Consider the following 12,367-nt stretch of genomic DNA (forward strand, 5'->3'; position numbering starts at 1 on the left):
GCCGAGGGGGCGGTGTGGCAGCAATTTTTCACACCAGCCTATTAATTAATGAAAGACCAAGACAGACTTTTAATTCATTTGAAAGCCTGATGCTTAACATTGTCCACCCCAGCTGTGAAACTCAGAAACCAGTCTTACTTGTTATCATCTATCGTCCACCTGGGCCTTACACAGAGTTTCTGTCTGATTTCTCAGACTTTATATCTAATTTAGTTCTGAGCTCAAATAAAATAATTATTGTGGGTGATTTTAACATCCATGTAGATGCTAAAAATGACAGCCTCAACATGGCATTTAGTCTGTTATTAGACTCAATTGGCTTCTCTCAAAATGTAAAAGAACCCACCCACCACTTTAATCACACTCTAGATCTTGTTTTAACATATGGCATAGAAACTGAACATTTAACAGTGTTTCCTGAAAACCCTCTCCTGTCTGATCATTTCCTGATAACATTTACATTTACAATAATTGATTACACAGCGGTGGAGAGTAGATTTTATCAAAGTAGATGTCTTTCTGAAAGCGCTGTAACTAAGTTTAAGAATATAATCCACCCACTGTTATCATCTTCAATGTCCTGTACCAACACAGAGCAGAGCAGCTATCTGAACGCTACCCCAACAGAGGTTGATTATCTTGTTAATAATTTCACCTCCTCACTACGTACGACTCTGGATACTGTAGCTCCAGTGAAAACTAAGGTCTCTAATCAGAAGTACCTGACTCCGTGGTATAATTCTCAAACACGTACCCTAAAGCAGATGACTCGTAATCTGGAGATGAAATGGCGCGTCACAAATTTAGAGGATCATCATTTAGCCTGGAGAAATACTTTGCTGCTTTATAAGAAAGCCCTCCGCAAAGCCAGAACATCTTACTATTCATCACTGATTGAAGAAAATAAGAACAACCCCAGGTTTCTCTTCAGCACTGTAGCCAGGCTGACAAAGAGTCAGAGCTCTGTTGAGCCAACCATCCCTTTAACGTTAACTAGTAATGACTTCATGAACTTCTTCACAAATAAAATTTTTATCATTAGAGAAAAAATTACCAGTAATCATCCCACAGATGTAATATTATCTACAGCTACTCTTAGTACCATTGATGTTAAGTTAGACTCTTTTTCTCCAATTGATCTTTCTGAGTTAACTTCAGTAATTACTTCCTCCAAACCATCAACGTGTCTTTTATACCCCATTCCTACAAAACTGCTCAAAGAAGTCCTGCCATTGATTAATTCTTCGATCTTAAATATGATCAACCTATCTCTAATGGTCGGCTATGTACCACAGGCCTTCAAGCTGGCTGTGGTTAAACCTTTGCTCAAAAAGCCATCTCTAGACCCAGCAGTCTTAGCTAATTATAGGCCAATCTCCAACCTTCCTTTCATATCAAACATCCTTGAAAGAGTAGTTGTCAAACAGCTAACAGATCATCTGCAGAGGAATGGTTTATTTGAAGAGTTTCAGTCAGGTTTCAGAGCTCATCACAGCACAGAAACAGCTTTAGTGAAGGTTACAAATGATCTTCTTATGGCCTCTGACAGTGGACTCATCTCTGTGCTTGTCCTGCTAGACCTCAGTGCAGCGTTTGATACTGTCGACCATAATATCCTATTAGAGCGATTAGAACATGCTGTAGGTATTACAGGTACTGCACTGCAGTGGTTTGTATCATATCTATCTAATAGACTCCAATTTGTGCATGTAAATGGAGAGTCCTCTTCACACACTGAGGTTAATTATGGAGTTCCACAGGGTTCAGTGCTAGGACCAATTCTGTTTACATTATACATGCTTCCCTTAGGCAGCATCATTAGAAGACATAGCATACATTTTCACTGCTATGCAGATGACACCCAGCTCTATCTGTCCATGAAGCCAGATGACACACACCAATTAGTTAAACTGCAGGAATGTCTTAAAGACATAAAGACCTGGATGGCCGCTAACTTTCTGCTTCTTAATTCAGATAAAACTGAGGTTATTGTACTCGGCCCTGAAAATCTTAGAAATATGGTATCTAACCAGATTCATACTCTGGATGGCATTACCTTGGCCTCCAGTAACGCTGTGAGGAACCTTGGAGTCATTTTTGATCAGGACATGTCCTTCAACGCACATATTAAACAAATATGTAAGACTGCTTTCTTCCATTTGCGCAACATCTCTAAAATTAGAAATATCCTGTCTCAGAGTGACGCTGAAAAACTAGTTCATGCATTTATTACTTCCAGGCTGGACTACTGTAATTCATTATTATTAGGATGTCCAAAAAACTCACTGAAAAGCCTTCAGCTAATCCAAAATGCTGCAGCAAGAGTACTGACAGGGACTAGAAGGAGAGAGCATATTTCTCCTGTTTTGGCTTCCCTTCATTGGCTTCCTGTTAAATCCAGAATTGAATTCAAAATCCTGCTCCTCACATACAAGGTCTTAAATAATCAGGCCCCATCTTATCTTAATGACCTTGTAGTACCATATCACCCTATTAGAGCACTTCGCTCTCGCTCTGCAGGCCTACTTGTTGTTCCTAGAGTATTTAAAAGTAGAATGGGAGGCAGAGCCTTCAGTTTTCAGGCCCCTCTTCTGTGGAACCAGCTTCCAGTTTGGATTCGGGAGACAGAAACTATCTCTACTTTTAAGATTAGGCTTAAAACTTTCCTTTTTGCTAAAGCATATAGTTAGGGCTGGACCAGGTGACCCTGAATCCTCCCTTAGTTATGCTGCAATAGACGTAGGCTGCCGGGGGATTCCCAAGATGCATTGAGTTTTTCCTTTCCAGTCACCTTTCTCACTCACTATGTATTAATAGACCTCTCTGCATTGAATCATATCTGTTATTAACCTCTGTCTCTCTTCCACAGCATGTCTTTTATCCTGTCTTCCTTCTCTCACCCCAACCGGTCGCAGCAGATGGCCGCCCCTCCCTGAGCCTGGTTCTGCCGGCGGTTTCTTCCTGTTAAAAGGGAGTTTTTCCTTCCCACTGTCGCCAAAGTGCTTGCTCATAGGGGGTCATATGATTGTTGGGTTTTTCTCTGTATCTATGAAGCGCCTTGAGGCGACTTTTGTTGTGATTTGGCGCTATATAAATAAAATTGAATTGAATTGAATTGAATTGCTTGTGCTTAGTTATGTCCATGTCCCATCTCTAGTCCCCTTTTCCCTCTGTATGTATTCACAGTGTACGTGTTCCTCGTCGGTTCGCCATGCTAAGTCTGCGTGTCTTATTCCGTCATGTGTCATGTATCACTCCAAATCTCACTGACTTTAACTAATAATAACTGTTTGCTGAGTGTTATGTCTAAAAGGTATTGCACAATCGCCTCTAGTAGAGGATCAGGTTTGTTTTCCACTGATAATGGATTTTAACATGACTGACCAATGATTGTGGAGCACGTCAATGTAGGATCTTATAAATACAACGAGCAAACTTAAATGTTTTAAAATGTTCAAAAAATTAACATATTATATTTCTGAAGTATGACGGAAGGAAAAAGTTAAATTTTTTCATATTTAAAAAAAAAATCCAATTTCATATGATCAAATTTATGTCAAAATGTTCATATTTATTCTCTCCTATGTCATGTGTGAGTACTGTACTGTAAATGTCATATATATCAGATGATACTGATAACCTAATGCTAATAACTATGCAGAGGTCTCTAGGCCTCGACTTTTATGGAGCATGTGAAGTTTGGGGCACAGTGGACAAAGAACAGTTTCTCAGCAGGTTCAACAGGTTGCTACAACACAGGCCGATGAAGTACTGCACTCACTCATCCAAACTGGCAAACATGTAACATACACCCTAAGACTGATCCTGCTTTTTACTCCTTTGCTATGATTTAATTTGATATTATGTAGCCTTGGAGACAGTTTGCATAGATTAGAATGTTAGATTCCTATGATGTCATCAATGCCCGATGTTTTGTTTTAATGTCTTGTGATAGTTCTAAGTGCAGAAAAAGTCAGAGTTCAAGTGAGTTTAGTCCAATTTTGATCCAGTTTCTGACATGTGGTCAAAATCTTGGCCGACCTTTACCACACCACGTGCTGTGGGTGTGCGTAAATATCTAGGTGAGTAAAGTCCTTTACCTGTTAAAGTCATCTTAATTTGGGGCTTTTACTTCAGGTGTTTTGATTCAGTAATAACCAAGTGATCTTTGTACAAACTGCAGACCGCCACTCTGATCCCTGGTTCCTCAGGATAGAGGACAGGACGTCAGATGGGCGAATCAAGAGCTCCAAACGGAAAGATTGTGCCACAGAAAGACTGGAAAAAGCTTCCCCAAGAAGCAAGGACAGCAAAAGTCCGGTTGGCCTCAGCCATCTTGTCTTGGAGAAGTGTAAGTGAGACATTCAGAGATTTTTTGTTTTATAGTTCTTGATCATCTGTAGGCCTGTGTGGAGTTCAGAGGTCTAATTGGTTTTGGTTTTTGCAGCTGCTTTCAGAAAGAAGAGCAGCAAGGCAAGGCAAGGCAAGTTTATTTGTATAGCACAATTCAACAACAAGGTGATTCAAAGTGCTTTACAGAGACATTAGAAACAAAAACAAATAAAAAGCATGATTTAAAATTCATTAAAACAAGCAAACAAACAAACAAACTAATTAACAAACAAACGAACAAACAAAACAGTATATAAAATCAAAACAGATAAAATCAGAAGAGTAGATAAAATCAGTAGTTAAATGTAAGTTTTGAAATTTAAGCTTAAAAGTGTGGATTTGGTGCTTTATTCAAATGCAGCTGAGAATAGGTGAGTCTTCAACCTGGATTTAAATAAATCCAGGTTGACAAAGCCATCCACAAAGCCCACTTTTTAGCATAGCTCTGAGGTGTTTCAGTCCCATCTCTGGCTAACAGGCCAAAAATTAAGTCTACTAGGAGATGGGGGTGTCGACCAAATATTTTATCAATTTTTGTGCATAATTCTTTCGAAACATCAAGTGCCATAGTTGCATAAATAAGTCGGGAGAGGCCTTCAACTTTGGCTACCAAGGATCTTCCAGTAATGGATAAATCTCTTTGAAGCCAAAGATTAAATCTATGTTGTATTGCAGTTATAAGAGGGTCAAAATTTTCAGATAATCTGGCATCTTGGTCTCTTTGAATGATAATACCAAGATATTTAACATTATTTTTAACAGGAACACCTGATATAATAGTATCTGTGCAGAATTTAACAGGGAGACGTTCACATTTTGGAATGTTGAGTTTAAGACCAGAGGCTATTGAGAAATTAAGATAAGATAAGATAAGATAAGATAAGATAAGATAAGATAAGATAAGATAAGATAAGATAAGATAAGACTTTATTAATCCCTCGGGTGGGTTCCCCTGGGAAATTCGGTTTCCAAAAACACAGCACCGACAGAAGTTACAGTTACAGAATATTATATATATATATATACACACACACACATATATAAATACAGAGACATATATAAATAAAATATACGAAGGGGATAAATAGAATAAATAGGAATAAAAATAAAAATACAAGTGAATTGCACATTTCAAGTATGGAGTCTATTGCACCGTTGACTATTAACAAAAGTATTGCACAAAAGGTATTGCACAGTGAGGTGAAGAGGCACTACAGCTTAGTTGTTCCCCCCTCCTTTGTACACCTGTTTCCCCTCCCTCTCCCCTCCAGAGAGGAGTTAAACAGTTTGATGGCGTGTGGGACAAAGGAGTTTTTAAGTCTGTTGGTTCTTGTCTTGGGGAGAAGCAAGCTCCTGAGGATGTTTTACCAGTCAGTGGTTGCTGGAGTACTTTTCTATGCTGTGGTGTGCTGGGGGAGCAGCACAGCAAAGAAGGACTCATCCAGGCTGGAGAAACTGATCAGGAAGGCGGGCTCTGTGGTCGGCATGAAGCTGGACACTCTGGTAACAGTGGCAGAGAAAAGGACACTAAAAAACTGCTGGACATTATGAACAATGCTGGGCATCCTCTGCACACGGCCATTAACAACCAGAAGAGTCTGTTCAGTGACTCACAAATAAACACTAAAATCAGAAAAAAAAACAATATAAACGATGAATAAAAATTTCTACTGTGTGAAACAGTTTCAGTCTTTGAATACTTTTCATTTCTTACAATCAGAATTCTCCAATAGATTTTTAGAAGAAAATTATTTTCTTTCATGCATCACCAACTGAACCTTTTATGTTAACGTCTCAAGCTCAAGCCTAACCTCATTGAATTTTGCTTAGCAAAGTACTTTTCAACTCTAATAATTAGTAAGATTATATTTCTTATCATCTGTTGGTCGTCTGACCTGATAAACTTCAATGAACATTATAACACAGGACTGATTGTCTCTATAAATGGGCTCCTGCACGCTTGCAGACATTTTTCCATCACAATTATGGATGATGAAGGATTTGATTAAAGCTGTGAAACATTACTGATAACCTTCATGTGATGTTACATTAAAGCCAATTTTCTATTAAAAGCAGGGACTTTTCTAACTGACCTCTGACCTTTGAGCAGTAGTGTGTACTGTATGCTTGTATGTAACTGTATCTGACCTGGATTTTATCACCAGTTTCAAATAAGAATCTACTTTAAAGTCTGTCTTTCAATACAAAATAAGTTCAACTTTATCAAGGCTGATGGTAAACTGTCCCTAACAAGTCCACTTTATTGCGTGCTCATTGACTTTCTCCTATCAGAGCTGTTTAACAAGTCCACTTTATACATGCTTATTAATCTATCACGCTTATCAGTGGCTCATGGTTGCTTAAAGCCTATGTCTGAACTTGAGCACAGAGGCAGAGCATCATTCATCTTGGCAGCAGCTCCAGGATGACAAACTCCACTTTCTCTGCATCAAGACAGCTCATAGCTTTTTAACAGTCTCTCCTGATAGTCTCATATCATCTGCTCTAATCAATAACCATACACTATCATTACAATGTAGACTACAGCTCAAAAGTCTGAGGTGAATTAGAAATGTCTTGTTTTCAGAATAGACTCAAATTTGGTTTCAGATTGAATCACAGCAATTTATCAAAATAATCATATAAATGCTTAATATTGACACTGATCACAAATCATCAATGATTTTTAATAGAATATCTACAGAGGTGTTCAGAGACCCATTTTCAGCAATAATCCCTCCTGTGTTCAGTCCCATATGGAAAAGATATATATAAATCTTATAAAGTTTGTATCTGTCTTGTGTGAAACTTGTATGAAAAGCAGATAAGAGTGAAAACAGATATAAGATCCCTTGAAAAATTATATAATGAAACTTGTATGTTTTGGATACTTACTAAAACAATATATGAAAGTAATGAGAAAGTGGCCACTTTCATGAGTAAATCATGTAAGCCTTATATGATTTACTCATGAAAGTGGCCACTTTCATGAGTAATCACATATAAGTTTTTACTATTTCTTTTCCATATGGGGTGGTACATTGTCTTATCTAATGCAAGCTTAACACGCTAAAGCCTAACTTATCACTCAAAACAGCTTTTTAAAGATTTTTGCACAAACTGAAACTATTGTGGTGATTAAAGAAACAATAAATGTGTCTGGATCATCCCAGTGTTTGTTTTTAACCTCATGAAACCAAGTTTACATTTTCCTCTAAAGGGGCTGCAACACCCGGCTGCACAAAACCTTCATTTTTTTTAACAGTTTCAGTCTTTGAATATTTTTCATTTCTTACAATCAGAATTCTCCAATAGAGTTTTAGATGAAAATTATTTTCTTTCATGCATCACCAACTGAACCTTTTATGTTAACGTCTCAAGCTCAAGCCTAACCTCATTGAATTTTGCTTAGCAAAGTACTTTTCAACTCTAATAATTAGTAAGATTATATTTCTTATCATCTGTTGGTCGTCTGACCTGATAAACTTCAATGAACATTATAACACAGGACTGATTGTCTCTATAAATGGGCTCCTGCACGCTTGCAGACATTTTTCCATCACAATTATGGATGATGAAGGATTTGATTAAAGCTGTGAAACATTACTGATAACCTTCATGTGATGTTACATTAAAGCCAATTTTCTATTAAAAGCAGGGACTTTTCTAACTGACCTCTGACCTTTGAGCAGTAGTGTGTACTGTATGCTTGTATGTAACTGTATCTGACCTGGATTTTATCACCAGTTTCAAATAAAAATCTACTTTAAAGTCTGTCTTTCAATACAAAATAAGATAAGCTTTATCAAGGCTGATGGTAAACTGTCCCTAACAAGTCCACTTTATTGCGTGCTCATTGACTTTCTCCTATCAGAGCTCTTTAACAAGTCCACTTTATACATGCTTATTAATCTATCACGCTTATCAGTGGCTCATGGTTGCTTAAAGCCTATGTCTGAACTTGAGCACAGAGGCAGAGCATCATTCATCTTGGCAGCAGCTCCAGGATGACAAACTCCACTTTCTCTGCATCAAGACAGCTCATAGCTTTTTAACAGTCTCTCCTGATAGTCTCATATCATCTGCTCTAATCAATAACCATACACTATCATTACAATGTAGACTACAGCTCAAAAGTCTGAGGTGAATTAGAAATGTCTTGTTTTCAGAATAGACTCAAATTTGGTTTCAGATTGAATCACAGCAATTTATCAAAATAATCATATAAATGCTTAATATTAACACTGATCACAAATCATCAATGATTTTTAATAGAATATCTACAGAGGTGTTCAGAGACCCATTTTCAGCAATAATCCCTCCTGTGTTCAGTCCCATATGGAAAAGATATATATAAATCTTATAAAGTTTGTATCTGTCTTGTGTGAAACTTGTATGAAAAGCAGATAAGAGTGAAAACAGATATAAGATCCCTTGAAAAATTATATAATGAAACTTGTATGTTTTGGATACTTACTAAAACAATATATGAAAGTAATGAGAAAGTGGCCACTTTCATGAGTAATCACATATAAGTTTTTACCATTTCTTTTCCATATGGGGTGGTACATTGTCTTATCTAATGCAAGCTTAACACGTTAAAGCCTAACTTATCACTCAAAACAGCTTTTTAAAGATTTTTGCACAAACTGAAACTATTGTGGTGATTAAAGAAACAATAAATGTGTCTGGATCATCCCAGTGTTTGTTTTTAATCTCATGAAGCCAAGTTTACATTTTCCTCTAAAGGGGCTGCAACACCCGGCTGCACAAAACCTTCACTTTTTTTAACAGTTTCAGTCTTTGAATATTTTTCATTTCTTACAATCAGAATTCTCCAATAGATTTTTAGAAGAAAATTATTTTCTTTCATGCATCACCAACTGAACCTTTTATGTTAACGTCTCCAGCTCAAGCCTAACCTCATTGAATTTTGCTTAGCAAAGTACTTTTCAACTCTAATAATTAGTAAGATTATATTTCTTCTCATCTGTTGGTCGTCTGACCTGATAAACTTCAATGAACATTATAACACAGGACTGATTGTCTCTATAAATGGGCTCCTGCGCGCTTGCAGACATTTTTCCATCACAATTATGGATGATGAAGGATTTGATTAAAGCTGTGAAACATTACTGATAACCTTCATGTGATGTTACATTAAAGCCAATTTTCTATTAAAAGCAGGGACTTTTCTAACTGACCTCTGACCTTTGAGCAGTAGTGTGTACTGTATGCTTGTATGTAACTGTGTCTGACCTGGATTTTATCACCAGTTTCAAATAAGAATCTACTTTAAAGTCTGTCTTTCAATACAAAATAAGTTCAACTTTATCAAGGCTGATGGTAAACTGTCCCTAACAAGTCCACTTTATTGCGTGCTCATTGACTTTCTCCTATCAGAGCTGTTTAACAAGTCCACTTTATACATGCTTATTAATCTATCACGCTTATCAGTGGCTCATGGTTGCTTAAAGCCTATGTCTGAACTTGAGCACAGAGGCAGAGCATCATTCATCTTGGCAGCAGCTCCAGGATGACAAACTCCACTTTCTCTGCATCAAGACAGCTCATAGCTTTTTAACAGTCTCTCCTGATAGTCTCATATCATCTGCTCTAATCAATAACCATACACTATCATTACAATGTAGACTACAGCTCAAAAGTCTGAGGTGAATTAGAAATGTCTTGTTTTCAGAATAGACTCAAATTTGGTTTCAGATTGAATCACAGCAATTTATCAAAATAATCATATAAATGCTTAATATTGACACTGATCACAAATCATCAATGATTTTTAATAGAATATCTACAGAGGTGTTCAGAGACCCATTTTCAGCAATAATCCCTCCTGTGTTCAGTCCCATATGGAAAAGATATATATAAATCTTATAAAGTTTGTATCTGTCTTGTGTGAAACTTGTATGAAAAGCAGATAAGAGTGAAAACAGATATAAGATCCCTTGAAAAATTATATAATGAAACTTGTATGTTTTGGATACTTACTAAAACAATATATGAAAGTAATGAGAAAGTGGCCACTTTCATGAGTAAATCATGTAAGCCTTATATGATTTACTCATGAAAGTGGCCACTTTCATGAGTAATCACATATAAGTTTTTACCATTTCTTTTCCATATGGGGTGGTACATTGTCTTATCTAATGCAAGCTTAACACGTTAAAGCCTAACTTATCACTCAAAACAGCTTTTTAAAGATTTTTGCACAAACTGAAACTATTGTGGTGATTAAAGAAACAATAAATGTGTCTGGATCATCCCAGTGTTTGTTTTTAATCTCATGAAGCCAAGTTTACATTTTCCTCTAAAGGGGCTGCAACACCCGGCTGCACAAAACCTTCACTTTTTTTAACAGTTTCAGTCTTTGAATATTTTTCATTTCTTACAATCAGAATTCTCCAATAGATTTTTAGAAGAAAATTATTTTCTTTCATGCATCACCAACTGAACCTTTTATGTTAACGTCTCAAGCTCAAGCCTAACCTCATTGAATTTTGCTTAGCAAAGTACTTTTCAACTCTAATAATTAGTAAGATTATATTTCTTATCATCTGTTGGTCGTCTGACCTGATAAACTTCAATGAACATTATAACACAGGACTGATTGTCTCTATAAATGGGCTCCTGCGCGCTTGCAGACATTTTTCCATCACAATTATGGATGATGAAGGATTTGGTTAAAGCTGTGAAACATTACTGATAACCTTCATGTGATGTTACATTAAAGCCAATTTTCTATTAAAAGCAGGGACTTTTCTAACTGACCTCTGACCTTTGAGCAGTAGTGTGTACTGTATGCTTGTATGTAACTGTATCTGACCTGGATTTTATCACCAGTATCAAATAAGAATCTACTTTAAAGTCTGTCTTTCAATACAAAATAAGTTCAACTTTATCAAGGCTGATGGTAAACTGTCCCTAACAAGTCCACTTTATTGCGTGCTCATTGACTTTCTCCTATCAGAGCTGTTTAACAAGTCCACTTTATACATGCTTATTAATCTATCACGCTTATCAGTGGCTCATGGTTGCTTAAAGCCTATGTCTGAACTTGAGCACAGAGGCAGAGCATCATTCATCTTGGCAGCAGCTCCAGGATGACAAACTCCACTTTCTCTGCATCAAGACAGCTCATAGCTTTTTAACAGTCTCTCCTGATAGTCTCATATCATCTGCTCTAATCAATAACCATACACTATCATTACAATGTAGACTACAGCTCAAAAGTCTGAGGTGAATTAGAAATGTCTTGTTTTCAGAATAGACTCAAATTTGGTTTCAGATTGAATCACAGCAATTTATCAAAATAATCATATAAATGCTTAATATTAACACTGATCACAAATCATCAATGATTTTTAATAGAATATCTACAGAGGTGTTCAGAGACCCATTTTCAGCAATAATCCCTCCTGTGTTCAGTCCCATATGGAAAAGATATATATAAATCTTATAAAGTTTGTATCTGTCTTGTGTGAAACTTGTATGAAAAGCAGATAAGAGTGAAAACAGATATAAGATCCCTTGAAAAATTATATAATGAAACTTGTATGTTTTGGATACTTACTAAAACAATATATGAAAGTAATGAGAAAGTGGCCACTTTCATGAGTAATCACATATAAGTTTTTACTATTTCTTTTCCATATGGGGTGGTACATTGTCTTATCTAATGCAAGCTTAACACATTAAAGCCTAACTTATCACTCAAAACAGCTTTTTAAAGATTTTTGCACAAACTGAAACTATTGTGGTGATTAAAGAAACAATAAATGTGTCTGGATCATCCCAGTGTTTGTTTTTAATCTCATGAAGCCAAGTTTACATTTTCCTCTAAAGGGGCTGCAACACCCGGCTGCATAAAACCTTCACTTTTTTCAACAGTTTCAGTCTTTGAATATTTTTCATTTCTTACAATCAGAATTCTCCAATAGATTTTTAGAAGAAAATTATT

This window comes from Perissodus microlepis, chromosome 13, assembly GCF_051167445.1.
Source record: "Perissodus microlepis isolate ML-2025 ecotype Zambia chromosome 13, ASM5116744v1, whole genome shotgun sequence".
Classification (NCBI taxonomy): Eukaryota; Metazoa; Chordata; class Actinopteri; order Cichliformes; family Cichlidae; genus Perissodus; species Perissodus microlepis.